General features: G+C 43.2%; 1 protein-coding gene across 2 annotated transcripts in view; it reads left to right on the forward strand.

Annotated features, from left to right (window-relative positions):
- Fstl4 (follistatin like 4) overlaps nt 1-19545 on the forward strand; it is a 684516-nt gene that overhangs the window by 248867 nt on the left and 416104 nt on the right. The window lies entirely within an intron of this gene.

The raw sequence follows: 19545 nt of genomic DNA on the forward strand, positions 1-19545 counted from the left end.
CGGAGAGGCTTCCCCCAGTTTCCTCATCACCCCACCTGATAAGATGCTCCTCTGCATTGGTCTCTATCTGAGCATGCTCAGCTGCCTTCTGCTCATGTTCCTGAAAGCAGCACCAGCAAATTCTTGGTTCATCCATGGACTGGCTCCTTTGATCCATTGTCAGTGTCCTATCTAGATGGGATAGATGTCTGTCCATCTCTCCCTGGGAATAGTTAGCTACAAAATAGTCTTCCCAAAAGAAAATAATAGCAGGTATGTCAGTTGAGACAGTGAAGAAGCAGGACTCACCTACTGTGTCAATGGAAGGGTTTTTTACCAAGAAGACAGCACCAGCGGAAGAGAAGTCAGAATGGTCACGAACCATACTCATCTTGGGGGTTTTAAGTCCAGTGGGAAGTTGTTGTTCTATTAAGGTTGATGAGGCAGGGAGAAGTCAGTCAACAGAATCTGATGAGAACTGAAGTGACAGATGTGGGCCACCTGGCAGGAGTGAGAGTTGAGAAAGACCAAGTCAAAGCAGGCCAGGGCAGGGGAGGAAAAACCTCCACTTGCTCGGTCTCTGAATTACTTAACTGGTGCATCCTTGTTGAGGAGCTTACAAATACTGATGGGAGTCCACAGAGGTCAGTCTCCGTGGCTCAGAGCCAGAAGAGGATAAGGTAGGGCCTGGGGCAAGGCAGATAGGAGATAACTGTCAGAATAGAATGGGTTGCTAGCCAGTGTCTTTGATGAATCAGAGGGGCAGCAGGGGCTGTCACTGGACTCAAGTGAGCAAACATTAAATGAGAGCCCTCGGCTAGTCCCTCCACCTCCCTCCACGTTAATACCCTCCATGTAGGCAGGCAGGGCTGGCAGCATGGCTTCTCTGCCCCTCTTAGCCCAGCAGCTGCACTGCTGTTAGCGCTCTGGGGGGCCCTGTTCCCAGAGTCTCCCTTACAGGGTTCTGGAGAATGTAGAGGCTAAGCTCACAGTGGAGGGAGGAAAACCTTATAGACAGCAAGGGGCCAAAGGCCACCAAGATATTAACAAGGACCAGGGAGAGGTATCTCAGCAAGAACTTTAATTCCACAGCTGGTTTCACGGTTCAGTCCCTCCCTGTGCTATGGGGTTAAGGAGAAGAAAGAAAACTTTCACTCTTTACTTACAAGTGGAACAAAGGAAGAGCGGAGAATCAGAATGGTCTTTCTCAGCACAGCTGCAGACTTGAACTCCGGTGACCAGAAGGACTGCTCCAAATGAAAGCACAGATTGTACATCTCCTTGGTTGTCCAGGCATGCAAGTGCAATGAAAACTTCTTTTCTCATAGCAAGGCACACACGCCTGTGGTCCAGCGAGAAGGGGTCCTTTTAACTCTTTCCCACCGTCATTACGTTTTGACAGCTGCTGGAATTTAGGAGCTCTTTTTTATTTCATTTTTGAGATTATAATTAAAACCTTTTTCTCATTCCTTTCTTCTCTCCAAACCCTCTTATATACTCCTCCTTGCTCTACTTCCATTCATGGCTTCTTCTTTTCATTAATTGTTACTGCATATACAGTAGAGCTGGCCCTGGTGATGTAGGTGTGGGTGAGCAGACCCTGAGGATATGAGAGCAGGAGAATTGTTCCCACCCCTTGCTGCTTGCTACATAGGGTGAGCCAGCCAAGGAGGTGCTGGAGAAACTCTCTCTGGTTTTGAGGATGAAGGAGAGCTGGCAGGTTGACCAACCAGGCAACCACCCAGACCCAGAACCAGAGCTATGAGTTGACCCATCCCATAATTCACCCCATCTGTGGTGTGCTGGAGCACGTGAAGGAGCTGATCCTGTGGACCCAAAGTTACAGGATCTCCATGACACAGGATAATAACAGGATATCCAAGAGGAGTCCGAGTGAGGGTCCAGTATTGATGATGCAGCAAAACCCAGAGAACTCAAACCAGACCAACAACTCATTGCAATGAACACTTGCAGTGTAATAATACACGAACTAAAGGACTGAGTGACTCACTGTGTCACACTGCAGCATCCACAGCAAGATCTATCCTCTTTCCTTCCTTCCTTCCTTCCTTCCTTTCTTTCATTCTTTTTCTTTTATTCTTTTAAATTTATCTTGTTTTATCCTGGGGCAGGGAGGAGGTTGCAAGGGTGGAGGACAGATAGGCAGGGATGAGGATATGAGTGGGATGAGATGGATATGAGGATGGATATGAGGATATGAGATGCATGATGTGAAATCCACAAAGAATCAGTTAAAAGGTAAATTTGAAAAAATTGTTATTGAATGCATATATGCATATATATGCATATATTTCTAAGTATAACCTGTTCAGTTTGTATAATGTACTTGTATGTATGTTTTTGGGGCTGACCATTGGCACTGGACAACCAATTGCTGAGATCTTCCCTGGGAAGGACCATGTCTCCTGTTCCCAGCCTTCCCCAGTTGCCGGCAGTTCTTTGTGTAGGATTTGAGACCTCAGGAGATTTTCTCTGTCTACTTTGGCATGCCCCTTGGTATCATCCTTGCTCAGCAAATGTTTGGCTAGTCATATTGGTGAGATTTTATAGGTGTAGCTACTGATACTATCAAGAGACACAATCTTACAGCAAATTCCCATCCACTGGCTTTTACAGTCTTTCTGTTCCTTCTTCTGCAATGTTCCCTGAGCCTCAGGTGGAGGACTGTTTTGTAGATGTACCCAGAGGACTGGGCTCCACAACTCTGTGTTTTGATTGGTTGTGATTTTCTGTGGTGGTCTTTGTCTGTTGCAAAGAGAAGTTTCCTTGATGATGGGTGAGGACTACACTTCTCTGTGGATATAAGGCAAATGTTTATAGATTGCTGTTAGGGACTATGCTGGTTTAATAAATTAGAGGTTGTAGGTTCTCCTCCAGTAGCCATGACTTCAATAGCACTGAGTAGACTTCCAGTACCGGACATTGTTTCTCTGCCATCGAGAGGGTCTTTCTTTGTTCACTGAAAGAATGAGGAAATGTTTGAAAGGTTGAATTTTTTCTCTGAAAAACACTGAAATAAGGTCAATTTCACTCTACTCTTGTGTCTTCTTCCTATGTCACTGCATAGCCCTCACTTGTGTCCTTGTGATCTTGGGGACAGTGCTGTTCATTCTAGTTTTTTCTCTGTTCCTTGTGAGCTTGGTGGATGATGCTTCCTTTAGGCAGAATTTCACGTGATGAAGCAGGATGTTAAGACTTGGTCACATCATGTGATATTGCCAGGCAATTTCTGCATATCTAGAATGTTCCATAGGAAGAGCCTCTTTCTAGAGTGGACAATCTGCTTTTGTTTGGGTTGTAGGCAGAGCTCTTTGTTCACTAGGAGGAACTGCAGAAAACCACCATGAGAATATGTGCTGCCCATTCTGGTGTTTGGGCATGAAACAGCTCCCATCAGCTCATGTTTTAAACACTTGGCCCCTATGGTGGTGCTATTTTGGAAGGTTGTGGGACCTTTAGGAGTTGGATACTTACCAGAGGAAATATATCACTGAAGATGGCTTTGGAGCTTTGGGATTTAGAAGTCTGTCCCCACTTCCTGTCTGGTCTTTACTTCCTGGAAGCATTAACAGTGTGACAGCTACTCTGGCTCTTACTGCCATGCCTCCTTGTCATCATAGACTTTATCCATTCAAACTGTGTGAGAGAGTAAACCCTTCCTCCCTTGAGTTGCAGCTTGTCAGGTATTTGATCACAGTATTGAGGAAAGTAACTGGTAAGTCCACTAACAGCCCACTAATATTGAGGCAAACAGTCCAGAGAGGAGGCATGGCAAACTCTAGTCCATAGAGCTACCTGAACTATGGGCCAGGAAAGTATGAAGGTCTCCTGAGCTACTCCCCACTCAATGGCCCCTATGTTTTGAAAAGCTCTGAAGAACCAAGGATATCCTACCTGTCATAATGGATATATGCCTTTAAGATTTTTCAGTGATTATAACAGTATGTAAATCTTGCTCATTGCAAAACTTTAAGCAATTCAGGCTGCGTGAAATAACAAGAGAAATTCCTGTGCCATCTCAGCCCACTGAGTTGATAACTTTTTAGTTTTCAGGGGATGCATCTAGAACTTCCTTTCAATGACTACATCACATATATATGCTTGCAGGCTGGATTCAAGCTTACACACTCCTTCATCCTTCTTATTCTACTTTGGAATCGGTGGGCAATCTCCTGTGTCCACACATAATACATGTCTGAAAAGATGTCCAAAAGTTAAATATGCAAAAGTGGATAGCAGATATACATCTTCAAAGATGATTGCGGTTCCAGAATTCTGAATTACCCTGGCATCTATCTCATTCTCAGTCTTACGTTTGTTCTTAGTCTTTGCAGCTGAACACCAATCTCAGCTGCTTGTGTCCCACAGGTAGCAAACACAAGGTAAAGACTCATACTGCACAGTGCCCCAGCAACTTCTTCATTTCAATCCCATTAAGCATGCAAGACTCTGTCTTCTTGAAAACATCTCCATTTTAATTTCTGCTTTTATTTTCCATTTCATAAGACAATGAGGCACACTGTAATAAAATGTGTGTACATAATCACCACATAGGTCCTGCTGTGTGGAGATGGCCATGGTCCTTCATCTGGGCTGAGGACCACCATGCAGTGAGCCTGGGGAACTTGAGCATGCACTCTTCTTTTGAGTTCTGAAAACCTAAACTGCACGTTGGAATTGTGGTAAGAGGATCTTCATGTTCAGAGTTTTGGATTACTTACAAATTCCACTGATGAAACCAAGGATCGTGTGTCATGGATTTTGTTGTTGTTCAGGCTGATACAGTTCATTAAAAAGAAAAAGAGTAGCTGGAGAGGGGGCTCAGTGTTTAAGATGCAAACTACTCCTACAGAGGACCAGAGTTAGCTTCCTGGCAGCTCACAACTATCTGTAACTCCAACTCCAAAGGCTCCACGGTCTTCTTCTGGCCTCCTCAGGCAACTGTGCTCGTGTGCATACGCCCCACCCTGACACCCACGGGCATATATGTGCACACACAATTAAAAACTAAGAAAAAAAAACCCTTCACTCAGTATTCAAGTTAAGTAATTTTTAAAAAGAAAAGGAGTTCAATGGCGAAGACTGGCAGCTCACAGGAGCAGCATATGGCTGAAGAAGAAGGTTTGGTGTTCTATTTGGCAAACAATGGTCAAGCTCACCTGGCAGAACCATCCTCATGGGAAAACACCAGTGCAATAGCCAGTGCTGTCCCTGAGAAGATCTGGGCACTGCACTTGGCTTTGCTGCAAGTCCATCTTTGCTGACCCCACCTACCTTGTGGTACCACTAGCCCCATATAGTGGTGTAAATGAGGAAGGACCTTTTTAGACACTGTTGGGCTTCTCTAAGATTGACTCACTCCTTTGGGTTTAATGTATCTTACGTTTATGTGTGTATGTATATGTTTGTGTCATAGGATGCTTGTGGGAGTCAATTTTTTCTTTCCACCACGTGGGCCCTGGGGATTGAACTCAGGTCATCAGGCTTGGTGACAAATGTCTCCCCTGCACCCCAGCCATCTCAGCAGACCCTAAAATCTTACATTTCAGTAAGTTGTCTTCTTACTTGCTAGTGTGTGCCTATCTGTATAGAAATGTCTCGTCTAAAGAATTTGTCAGGAGTTGGAAAACTAGCTCAGTGGATAAAAGCACTTGCCATGTAAGCCTGGCAACCTGAGTTAGATCCTTGGAACCTGTGATGAAAGCAGAGAACAGACTCCTAAAAGTTCTTCTACAACTTCCACCTCAACATCCTCCCCAATGAACATTCACAAAAAATAAAAATGCTGTAAGGTTTACAGTGTTTTAATGATTTCAAATATCACACACACACACACACACACACACACACACACACACACACACACACACACACACACCATGATGCTTTTATTGAATAGAGTACTGAGCCTGCCAACAGAAAGCTAACTGTATTTGTATTAGTAATTCACAAAGTCCATACATAGATTTTTTCAGGCTATTGATGTGAATGCTATGTGGTTGGATCTTTGTGACCTATTTTGTGACATTCCTCAAGCCCTTAAGAATACTCAGCCTGGGTTAATCAGCAACATGGCTGATGCATGTTGTTGTAATGACTCCATCACTCTTGCAGGTACTGTAGCAACAAGGCAACAATGGGAACTATGCACAGTATATAACCTGCAATGGTACACAGCATCCCTGCCAAGTAGAACAAGAGACACTGCATGAAAGCTCTTCCAGGACTCTTTGTGGACCTGTGATTCATTTGTCTAAGACAACCAATTATGAAACAACAAGCCTGGTTTCCCCTCCAGAGCAGTGAGGCAGCTACAGTGACAGCTCCTAAGTACATAAGAAATGTACGTGGAATTCTGTGACATTTTGCATTCCCAACCCTGCCCAGCGGCCAATGGTTCCTCCTTCCAAGTGACATATTGATTGGAGGAACATGCAGGCCGAGTATGATTGTGTTCAGTATTTTGAGTTCATCATCTGTTATCCCATTCGTATTGTCATCCCAGGCCCAGACAGTATCAAATTGGGAGCAGTAGTGTAGAAAATTACGAAGAAATCAAAAAAGACCACAGCTGTGAAATGAATCAGGCCAGCGGCTCCTGGTTAGTGCTTCTCCTCTTGTGAACACTCTGGCTCTCTTTTCTCGACTTGGCAGCAGGTCTCGGAGCCAGGAGTGCCCTGGGATGATTACAGATCAACTCTGACCTTGCTTTGAAATTAGATACAAGGTGTCCCCAAGAGTGGCTGATTTTGCTGTCCTAGGAACCATGTCACACCCCAAAGGCTGTGGGTGGCCCATCAAGGTGTGACAGTGAAGAAGTAGGATGGAGATGTGATTAATGTGGCTGGCTGTGCATGGCAATCTCATTCTCCTGGGGAGCTAGGGATGGCCCCTTCCCCCAGGTTTTATGAGCTGCTCATGAATCACATCCTTCCAGGTAGATCTGTGACCAGGACTAATAAGAGCATGCTATGTTGCAAACTGGCATGGGTGTAGGGGCAGCTCTACCATGGTGGAGAATTTAATGCATCATCAGGGTAAAAAACCTTAACCAATTACATGTCTGAAAACATGGCTCAGTGGGTCAAAGCACTTGCATGCAAGCGTGGGGACCAGAGTTCAGATCCATAGAGCCCACGTAAATCTGGGTGCAGCAGTATGTGTCTGTAGTCCCCACACTCCTACAAAAAGATGGATGAAGATGGAAGACCCCCCCCAGCCCCAGAAGCTTGCTGGTCAGCTGGCCTGACTCTGCAGCAGTGAGGAACAAGAGACCCTCTGTCAAACAATTTGGACATTGAGAACTGGCACCTGAGGCTGTCCTCTGACCTCAACACGCACACCATCACACAAGAGTACCCCCCTCCATCCCTCTACAAAATGATGTGGGCAACTTGCATCTGGTCGCCAGCCTAATCTTTGGCTCATCTGTCATGCACCTGGTTGGTTGGCATGTTTGTAATTCTTAGAATACCTGTACTGGCTGTAAATGAGGCCTACACTTCAATGTTAATCAGAACTAGAGTAACCTTTCTTCCTGTTCTAGGAAGTGCATTCTGGCTCCTTTTCCTAGCTCACTGAGAGCCTGGGCCAGGAGACTTAAGTTTAGGGAATGTACCTGTCTTGAGAAGTGGTAACCTTGGAGTCTATGGGAAAGGTCACTCTGGAGGTGGGATAATAGCTGAGTTGAAGTGCTTGCCTTTTAAGAATGAAGACCTGGGTTCAATTTTCCCAGAACCTACATAAAAAGCCAGGTGTGTTGGTATAATAATTAGCTGGGGAGATGAGACAGGTGCATCGCTGGGGCTTGCAGGGTAACTAGCCTAGTTTAGCCTGCTAGGCAAGTTCTAAGTCAGTGAGAGGCCCTGTTTCAAAAAACAAAGTGAACAATAACCAAAATTGTCCTGTGGCCTACCTACACATGTACACCCACACTCATACAGACACATGCTTACACATGGATACACACACTAACACATCATTCCACCAGATGGTAAGTGAAAGCTTGCTAGCACTCTGCCCCTGTTGTAGTGTCTGCTAAACCTGGGTCACCAGAGAGAATATTCTAGAGGGAAGGAATGTATGTGCTTTGAGTGCCTGGCAGGAAGTCTTCCCTGCCCACTGCCCTTCTCTGTCACAGTGGGATTCCAGACAGTCCGAGGATAACTTTTCTCCTTTGTCTCTCAGGAATTCTGCCCTATCCCACACCTCCTTAGATCCTGGTTGGCTTTAGGCAGGTAGGCTCTAACAGCAGGTGATATAGTCTCCCTCCGTGGAAGGACAGACTGTCTCCTCTGCTTGGAAAATTCTGCCCCTTTCTAAGCTCACCTCATGAACTTCTCCATCATATCTGTTTACCTGGCTTTGAGGAAATCTGATGGGCTACTCATAGACCCCACCACTATGCACCCCAACAAAGGCCAAGTAGGGAGAGCCACACTTGCACACTCACTAGGCTGCAGTAAGGTGCCCTAGTCCCTGACCAGAATAGTACCCTAGAAGACCAGTGTGATAGCTTTCTGTTGCTGTGACAAAAATATCTTCAAAGGAAAAAAAGTTTATTTTAGCCCATAGTTTCAGTTCATGGTCAGTTGGCCCCATTATTTGTTTTTTTTTTTTTTTAAGATTTCTTTTTTTTTATTAGTTCAAATTAGGAACAAGCTTGCTTCACATGTCAATCCCTTCTCTCTCTCCCTCCCCTCTCCCCTCCCCTCCCCCCTTCCACCACCTATTCCCCACCCCATCCACCCTCCACTCCCCAGGCAGGGTAGGGCCCTCGATGGGGCTCCTATTTGGGGTTTGTCACACACACACACACACACACACACACACACACACACACACACACTTGAGCAGTAGTTGAGTATTAGTGGGAAAACTAAGCTTTGAGACACATCTTTTATGAACATTCACCTATCAGGACCAATGAAACACAAATATAAAATGTGGGTGAAGCTGCAGACATGGAAACATTAATGCTTGGCTGGTGCTAATGCAAAATGGTGCAGCCATTCTGGAAAACAGTTTGGCCGATTTCTCTCTCTCTTTTTTGGAAACACTTTTATTTAAAATTGTCATTAAAAATTGAACATGAAATTATTGTCCTAACCAGCAGTTGCATTTGTGGGCATTTGTCCCAGAGAAATGAACATTTATATTCACATAAAAGTGTTTATAGCAACTTTATTCATAATAGCCCCAAAGTAGAAACAACTCAGGTGGTTAAATAAGTGTGGTGCATCCACATCAGGGAATGGATGCTACCCTGCAATACAAAGCAACCGACTGTTGACCCATGGGACACCATAGCTGAGTCCTGGCACTTCCACAGGGTAGAGTAAAGCCAACTTCCAAAGATGTGTATTGCAATTATTTTTTTTATAATAGTCTCAAAAGAGAAGACAATAAACATAAGAAGATTGCTCATTTATAGAGATTGGGGATGGGAAAGGACAAAAGAAACGGGGTGTTGTACTTTCTGCCCTGCCCATAAGTTCCCACAGCTACTTATGAAAAAACACTCTGAGGCTTAATATTAAATAGAATTGTTTGGCCAATAGCTTGCTCTCTTTTTTAAATTAATCCATCTCTGTAAATCTGTGTATTGCCAAGAGGCTGTGGCTTACCAGTAATGTTCTGGCATGTTACCCCTTCGGCGGCTACATGGTGTCTCCCTGACTTCCACCTTCCTTCTCTCTGCATCTTTGTTTGGATTTCCCACCTAGCTATAGTCTGCTTGGCCATTGGCCAAAACAGCTTTATTCATCAACAATAAAAGCAACAAATATTTGCAGCATACAGAAGGATATCTCATATCATCTCCTCTTTTCTAATTAAAAAGGAAGTTTTCAACTCCAACATAGTAAAATTACATATAACAAAATAGTTATCAAGCAAGAATTACAGTTACAATATTCAGTCTATTTGCATTTGGCAAATTTAAAGAAAATACTCTTATCATTTGTCCTATCTTTGTGAGTTTAAAGTTTTATGTCTTTTATCATAACTAAGGAAAACTATAAGTATCTAGTCTTCAACTCCATCAAAGACCCCAGAAGAATATATATTTCCTAAGTAAACAGGAAGTGCATTTCAAGAAACTTCCAAAATTCTAGAAATGACAGAGACATCTGGTTGCCTGGACAGTCACCCAAAGCTCCTCTGTAATGTTGGGGCATCCATCTTCAGCCTACAGGCCTAGAATACCTGGCAGACTTTTCAGTAAAGCACGAAATTTGAAGATCTGTTCTGCCTTGTACTGGCAAAGTTCATCAGTTGCTTTCTTCTGTGTCCTGTAGAATATCTGGCAGATTCTTCCATGAAGCAGGGACCCTGAAAGACTGTCCAGTCTCGTTTAGCAGTTATTTTTCTGTGGTCCTTCATGTCCAATTTATTCAGCATACGGTCAAGCAGTCCAGGCAAGAGTAGTTTCTTGTCCGACTGCCTAGCTTTTGCCATAAAGAAAACAAACTCCATATGGAGTTTCTTTGATGCATATCATATTCATTGAAGTAGATTGGTGCTACCAGGAGCAGACATTTCTCATTGTCATGAAAAACCTAATTCTTAAAACACTTTAAATGCATATTCTGTAGGTCTTTGAAGTAATTGAAGATTACTTATCCATTTGAAATATATCTCTGTATATCTAGAAAACCTAACTAACATGACTTTACGTTTCACTATTATAGATGACTATTAATCTGCATTTCTTAATTATATATTATATTTAAATTTGCTGCATAAACATAATATCTTAAATATACTTACAGTATAACAAAATTAACCTTAAAATCATGTCAGTAAACTAAAATCCATACCAATGTATTCATTTCTATATCATATCCCCCCTTTTAGAAAGAGATTGACTGTGACCCCATTTATAATCAACTCCCTTTAAATGAAAACAAACATTTATAAACAATAAACAGACTACTTCCTGATGATTGCGGGTGCTGGTGATCTTATGGGGGTCCTGAGAAAATTTAGAAACATGGTTAAATCTTGGCTGTATTAGACTGTGAGGTTGCATAATCTCAGCCAGTAGTCTTGAAGCTATTTCAGGGGGTCTTGTTTGATCAAACAATATTAGACTGAAAGGAATTCATAGTTTTTTTTTATCTTCTGTGGAAACAAAAGCAGAACCTCTTTTCCAAAGTAACATGTCCTTAGACTTAAATTTTGAAGTCAAATAATATATATATATATATATATATATATATATATATATATATATATCTTAGCAGCCCCTATAATCAAATGTCTCTCTGTAGTTAGTTCATTAACCATCAAAAAATTCAAAGAAAACATAATAATATACATAACCAAGACTGTGTATTTGCCATCTTTACATGGCCCATTATGATTTTTTTATTACCCTGTCTCTCCTTTAAGGACCTCAGTTTATTATCCTTAAATTATTTTTTAATCTATGACTTTGTCTATCCTCTATCCTCTCTCTCTCTCAAGTCCGTGTATATTTATCCAACACATTGTGAACTGTTTACAGGTCCTTTTGTCTGAATCTGACCTTATTGTGTATCTGTAATCCTTCTCTGACCCAGAGTGTTTCTTAGAATGTTAAGAGGGGCATGGCTAGGACCAGTGGCTTTGGTGGATGGTTTCCTGAAATTCGGCTTTCCCACATGACAGAGGTGCATTCACTGCCAGCTGTGGGATCAGTGGGAGCCGTGCTCACCACCTCACCTCTGGGAAGCAATGTGAAGCATGCTGCCCATAAGCCTTCTTTGTCAGTATGAGTAAAAGCTAAATTGGCCATGTAGCATGTTGCACTGCCTGGAAACACCTCTGTGTCCTGCAGCAGGAATATGCCATGCTGAGCTCAAGCCCGAATGCCATAGCATCTGTGCACCGTGGCCTGCATGAGAGACAGAACCAGGAAGCTGTCCACAGCTCCATATTTGCATTCCAGAACCCCTCTCCCTTTTTTGTTTTTAAGCTTTCTCAGGTCTTATGTGGAAACTCTAGAGCCCCACATTGGACACAAGATGGAGTTAGATTCTTTCTGTCCCTCCCATAAGTTCCTACAGCCACTTATAAAATAACACTCTGAGGCTTAATATTAATTATAATTGTTTGGCCAATGGCTCAGACATATTAGTGGCTAGCTCTCGCTTATAAATTAACCCATTTCTATTAATCTGTGTATTGCCATAAGGCTGTTGCTTACTGGTAATTCTCTGGCATGTTATTCCTTCAGTGGCTACATGGCATCTCCCTGACTCTGCCTTCTTTTTTTCATAACTCTGGATTTCCTGCCTATCTATATTTTGCATGGCCATTGGTCAAAACAGCTTTATTCGTCAACAAATAAAAGCAATGCATATTCACAGCATACAGAAGGACATCTCATATCAGAATGGATATGGCCATATGAGAAATTTTTTGGATGGAAAAGCTCTTGTCAAGGTGAGGATCCTGGTTGAGATGTTGCACATAGCTTAAAAGATGCTGGTATAAGATGAATGGAGTAAGGTATGAACAGGACCCATTTGTGTCATTGTTTGAAACTATGAAGGGCTGGAGAGTTTGATATGGTGACTACTGCACAAGTAGGAGGGCTTGAGTTCAGATCTCCAACCCATGCAAAAGTGTGTTGTGTCCATAGGTCTACTGCCTAGTGCTGGGAATATAGAGACAGGGGGATGCTGGGGATCACTGGCCAGGGAAGCTAGCCCAAATAAAGAAGTCCCAGAGTCAGTGTCTCAAAATAATAAGGTAGAGAGCAACTGAAGAAGACATTTAACATGCCTCTGACCTCCACACATGCTCTCAAGAGTGAGCACATTTGCACAAACACATACCGCACACACCCTGTGTAAGTGGGGACTTGAAGAGGGCTCAGAGGTTCACGGCACATATAGCTGCTGCAAAGGACCTGAGTTCAGTTCCCAACACCCACACCAAATGGCTCACAACTGCTTGTAACTTCAGCTCCAGGGATCTGATGCCCTCTTCTGGTCTCCACAGACACTTGCACTCATGCATATAACCACATTCACAGATGTACATGTAATTTAAAGTTAAAAAATCTTTTTATAAAGAATCAACAAGTAATCATTTACAATTTCTTCCATTTGGGGTAATTGACTGTAGGGCTGAAAGAGTGTGGCGGGGGCCATAGGGTGGGTAAGTGAGGTCAGGGGAGGATACACGTGCATCCTTTGCTCAGGTTGTCTTTTAGCGAAAAAGCATGTGCTGTGTGAGATGCTTAGGATGTTAAATTGTTTTTCTTCTTAGTCATGGATGTTTGATTTGTGCCCATAAAAGACTATGTTTAAAGACGAGAAACATAAGGAACCAATGATGAAATGCAAGATAATTAAGGGTGGAAAAATGGCAAGTCTACAATACCGCTACAGAATTACCTTTGCCAATCTGTGAATTGCATTCATCTGATAAAGAATCCTCATATGGACCCTCGTGATGCCTTTGGTACTTCAAAAACAGTGTTAAAAAAAAGAAAATAGGGTGACAATTTCATCCAATTTGGGTTTGCATTTGAGAATAAAGGTTTTATCTACACCTACAATGTGACATTTGCAGAGTACTTGTAAATGGTGGCCTGGAATCTTTCCCTTCCTGTCATTTATAAATTAAACATAAAAATTATAAAAATAAAGCAATAGTATTTTAAGCATACACATCTAGAAATTTTTTTAATTTATTTTATTTTGAAGCAGGGCCTCTTGCATCCCAGGCTATTCTTGAACTTAATATGTAGTCGAGGATGACCTTGAACTTCTGATTTCCTTGACTCTACCTCCTGAGCGTATGCCGGGCTTATGTGGTGCTGGGGTCCAAGTTGAGACTTTGTATTTGATATGCAAGCATGTTACCAACGGAGCTGTATCCCAGCCCCAGTTCCAGAATTTTCTATGTCAGTTTTTGGAGGATATTTTTTGCTCATGATTAATGCTGTGTCACTGCTTACACAGTCTTCCAATTTGCTATGATATCACCTCTTAGTGTATTTGTCAGAAAGTTACACTTTCTTCATAGAATTTAACAAAAATACAAAATAAAATGTGACTGTGACATTAATCTTATGGCTATTATTCCTGATTGCATTAAAGCAAACTTCAGGACACAATATCTTATGTAATACCCTAAAAGACTTTGTTGAAAACAACAGATCCCACTTTTGGGTGGGTACTACCCCAAAATGGCAGGATTATTTAAAAATGGTTTCGAGCAGGGTTGTAGAGAGAGACATTTGCAAGTCACATATGGCTAGGCAAGGCTGATGTGTGCGCACGAGTTTGTCAGTGTTAAAGCTTCCTGTCTAGTCCCTTGCTACGTTGCCACTGTCTTTATCTAGTGCAATTAGAACTGGAGGATCCTGGTTGATTTACAGTCCCTATAACAGAGAATTGCCACAATCTGAGCATTGGGTTCAAGTCCAAACCCTGTGCCCTTTGCCCCGAACAGAGACCTTGTCAAATATTGTGCAGAGCACATTCCCACATGCCAAGTAGGAATGCCTCCCTTCAGGCCTCATCACTAGTCATGAAATGACTTTTATTTTTGCTTTGGCTTCTCGTGTGATGTGTTTATCTACTGCTTGCCATGAGAAACCCCCAATTCAACTGATCTAGAAACCATAAGAAACCTAAGTCCCGATTTAAAAGCTTCAAGATTCCTTCCCCATCCCTCCTCTTCCATCCACCATGGGTCAGCACAGCTGTTCTCAAGAGTGCAAGTTGGTGGCCGTGAGTGTACAGGACCCTTGGGATTAGTGATGGTATCAAGAGAAGAGGTATCATGTCTTCCTGGGATTCTCTTTGTTCTCCAGGAAGTTTTCCTTCTGGTTTCCTTGGCTTACACTGTCCCCATGCCCTTGGCACTTTGACCTATCACCCGATCACCACGAACGTCTCGATGGTGCTGCCAGTGAACATTTGAATGGGAGTGACATACTGCAGTCAGGAAATACTAGAGAGAAGAATTTTGAGTCTACAACTAATTTTGAGTCTACTAGGGTTCTTCAAGATTACATGCTTGTGTTTTATTTCATGGTGAGGGTTTCTGGTGGGGAGGACAATAAAAATAGGCTCTTCACATACCTTACCTCTTTGTAGGAGTTAAATTTTGAGACATGTGTTGGCTGCAGTGTGTAAGTGATGCAGAGTGGCCACAGTAACCACAAAGATCAGGTCAGATCTAGCTCTGCCATTTTCCAGCCAGTTAGTATTTTTGGTTAGGAATACCTGTTATCATTAAAGTTAGTATTTAGGGTTAGGAATAGGGTCTAGGGCAAGAGTTGAGGTTAGGGACTAAGGTGGGGGTTAGGGTGAGTGCAGGTAGGGTTTATGGTTAGAATCAGGGTTAGTATTTACAGTTAGTGTAAGATGAGGGTTAGAGTTGGTGGTTAGGGTTAGACTTAGTGTTTGCAATTAGAGTTGGGGGCCTAGGTTAGGGTTGGGATTAAGGTAAGAGTTGAAGGTTAGGCTTAGGTTTGGGGTTTAGAGTTATGGTTGGGGTTTAGATTCAGAGCTGGAGTCCATGCACAATTATGATTTAATATACATTATATGATGATGTGATGGCAATAATGTTAATGGTGTTCTAGACAGGACTTTGTCTTAACAGCTCAATATCTGGTCTTCTTACCTGGCACTGTCTGTGCTTTCCTTGTCTATACTACAGCTGGAATGACTTTTAAAGAAGCCTCCACTACCTCCTGTGATAGCTACAATCAGAGCTCAAGTCTGTCTAATCCTTAGGCGCATGCTGACATCTCTGTTTCCTCTCCCTTTCCATCTGGGTCCATGGCTAAGCCACTCTGGTCCAGCTGATACCACGTGCTTTCCCCATCACTGCTCTGGGCCTTCCGTGAACGGGCTGCTGCTAGAAGCTCTCGCATCTTTCCCTAGCTATTTATCTTTGTGCTCTAAGCCCCTGCAATGAGAGAACCTTCTCCTCTGGCCTCCCAGAAGGCACAAAGGGCAACCAGTAGGTGCTAATACTTTATGGAGGAGATAATATTAGTGACAAATGTTTGAGTTTGTATTCCTACTTTTTGGCCCATCTGTCTGTTGCTTTCCTTCAAGGCTCTTCTGTCCTCCCTCTCTCCTGACCTCAGCAGGCTGATACTAAGTTGCATGGAAGCCTGATCTTCTCATTCTGATTTTAAAGTCTGATGTGCCCCAAACTCTTAGAGTAATAAGCCCAGTTTCCTCCAGTCACTGGAGCCTTTCTTGGGTTCCTTGTGCCATCAATCTAGCCTCTGGAAGTCAATGGGGCTTTTGTCTCTGGAGCAGTGTCATGGAGAAGGACTTCATTGTTCATCTCCCTCCACCTTTAACACCCACCATGCCTTTCCATTATCGCATCTTCTCATTCATCCTAACTTCTGAATTGAAACCTCTCCTCTACTGGACTGCTTCTTCATTAGCCTTGAAATTCCCTCAATCACAGTTATCTCCTGGCTGAATCTCATACTTATCTTTATGCTGTTCTTCTCCATAAACTAAAGCTTAAAACAATTATCTGGGGCCAGAGAGATGGCTCAGTGGGCCAAATGCCTCCTACAGAAGCATGGGGTCTTGAGTTTCAACCCCAGCATCCACAGAAAAAAAAACAAATCATGGAAACATGACCCTGTTACCTCAGTGGTAGGAGCCAGTGGTAGGCAGATCCTGGGGATTTGCTCTTTATCCAGAATAATGGAAATGATAAGTTCCAGGCTCTGTGAGAGTCCCTGTCTCAAAAGCTGAGGTAGAAAATGACAAGGAAGACACCCAACAGTGGACCTCAACACACACACACACACACACACACACACACACACACACACACACACACACCACACTCACATATAATCTCACATGATTATTTTGAGTGTAATTTTTCATTTAGATTTAGAATTTATTGCTCACTCCCCCCACCCCACCCCCCACCGAAATCTCTGCATGATTCCATGAACCATTGTTTAACAAGTTCAGTGTTAACATTGGACTTGGGAGGTTTGGATATCAGGGATATTTTCAAATCAAAGTGATGCCAAATTCTATAAAGACTTGTGAATGGAAAAAAAAATGAGACCATGACTGTTTCCAGGTATGGTGGAGAAGGTTTATTGTAGGTATGAGTGAGAAAACATCCAAAGGCATCTGGAATGGTCCAGAATGAACTGGGCCATGTGGGTTGGGGGAAGAAGAGAGAGGAACCAGAAGTCAAGAGGCCAAGAGGCCACATAACTCAGTAGCTGGGCTATATAGGGAAGTTTGTCCTGGGTTTGAGACCTAACAACTACTGTGGTAAAGATAAGGACATTTTGGATGGGAAGTAGTCTTGGAATTTCATTTCCAGGGCTGGAGAGATGGCTTGGCGGCTGAGAGCACTAACTACTCTTCCAGAGGACCTGGGTTCAATTCCCATTACCCAAATGGTGGTTCACAATCACCTGTAACTCCAGTTCCAGGTGATAAATGCCCTCTTCAGGCCTTCATGGGCACTGAACACACATGGTGCACAGATATCCGTGAAGACAAAACACCCATACACATAAAAATAAATACAAATGGAAAAGGGAGTTCATTTGCTATGTCTTTCTTCCACTCCACCCACCCCTAGCTTTGACAGGAGAGAGGAAACAGCAGAATTATTAAAGGGTGTGGCATAGTTGGCCTGTCAAGTCCAAGCCCGGCACAGGAGAAAAGGAACATTGGAGGGCAGCAGGCCTCAGAATGTTAATTATGGAGGACAAGGAAGAAAGTTGCTTCTGTTTTCCTGCCTTGTCACATGGCCTCCCAGTCTGGCTACCTTACCCAGAGCCACTGATGGGGACATTTGGGATTGGTCTGGAGGAAATGGGGAGTGTCCCGGTCTCCTGTGGAATTGGAAACTAAAGGCTCAACTTCTCACTATAGGCTTGAGGGTTTAGTAAAAAGAAGTAGGAAAGAGCCTGAAAAGTGGTAAAGTACCAGCTGCAGAGACAGCTCAGTGCTGAAGAACCAGGACCTCTCTAGCAGAGTTTGATTCCTAGCAACCATGCCTGCTGTCGATTCACAACCACGTGTAAGTCTAGCTCCAGGGGACCTGATGCCCTCTTCTGGCCTCCTTGGGTACCTACACACACATGTATACCCCCCACATATACATAATTTAAAACAAATCTTTAAAAGAAACTGGTAAAGTTAAATAAATAAATATAAATATATAAGGTCACTGTTAGCCTGGGCTACAATAGTGAGAACTTATCTCAAAACATAACAAAACATGGGATGTTTGAACTTCTTGGCCTTGTAGAGAAGTACATTTATTAATTACTTATTTTGTGTTTCTGAACCTGGATAGCTGAAACACTCACCAACAATGAAGGCTGAGGGCTAGGGCAGTAATAAAATTTGTGTCCAGACCCCTTCCTCTCCAAACTTACTACATTGTATGGAATTCAAATTTACCTTTAAAAAACAACAAAACCAAACTTTCCCAAGCACCCTATTTAGCTAATGAGAAGCAGTGTGCTCTCAAGTTCTGAAACAAGGATGCATGCCAATTCTGAAACTCTCTGTGAGAAATCTAACCTAGTTCCCAACTTGGGGTGTGCTAGTAAATCAAGAATTACACTGGAAGATGAAAGCTGAAAGAGGTGTCAAAGTGTGGCATCTGATGCTGCCTCCTGCAGGCATTTGACTTCAACCTTCACACCTCACCTTCTTTTATCCCAAGGTGACTGGTCGTCCTATTCTGGGTTTTGGCCCAGTGATCACAATGGCTCACTGTGGAGGTCAGTACAGGCTCTTACAGAGTAATCAGCACATCTGGTTCAAAGCCTTTCATTCTCCTTCTTCCTGAGGAAGCATGAAGGAGTGTTGTTCAGAACATTAAGCATAGCTATTTCTGGTCTATGGCCAGTCTACAGGCCTTGACTTATACATGACCTCTAGTTATTAAGAAAACAAACAAAAAACAAAGTCCTGCCTTGAATACTGAAACATGGCTGCTGGGCTGACCCGGAGGCTTGGTGCTTAGAAGAAGAATCTACATTTCTCCCCCACCCCCACTTGGAGAGCTGTCTGTGGTTAAACTTTGTCTGTAGACTTACGGTGCAAGTTCAGCACATCACTTTGCTTCTTCCCTGCCACCTGTTAGTTCCACCCTTTCTTTTTCTCAAGATGGAAATTGCTACACCTCCTTGATTCCAGATTTACACGGAGAATCCAGCCTCCAGCCAGCTTCGGGGATTCATTCATGGATAGCCTTGGCAGAAAATCATAGTCAAATAGCAGATAGCCTCGTGCTGGCCACAGCCCCAGGCAACAGAGAATACAGCTGCCTTTTTATATCTGAGTGCAAATCTTGGCGTTCACAGGGCAAGTCACAGCTCACTAAGACCTGGAAGTCTCCTCGTTTTGCAGTTGGGAAGCTGTTACAACTAGGTCTGAGTCGCACCACTCACTGGACAGTAGTAGAAGGAGGGCTAGATACCAGACCAAAAACCTGGGCAAGAAAGGCTAGTTGGCCCACTCACTGCAGTGTCTCCTGCAACCAGCCCAGTGGCTTGTTGTATTCAAGTGG

This window comes from Cricetulus griseus, chromosome 7 (genome assembly GCF_003668045.3).
Source record: "Cricetulus griseus strain 17A/GY chromosome 7, alternate assembly CriGri-PICRH-1.0, whole genome shotgun sequence".
Classification (NCBI taxonomy): domain Eukaryota; kingdom Metazoa; phylum Chordata; class Mammalia; order Rodentia; family Cricetidae; genus Cricetulus; species Cricetulus griseus.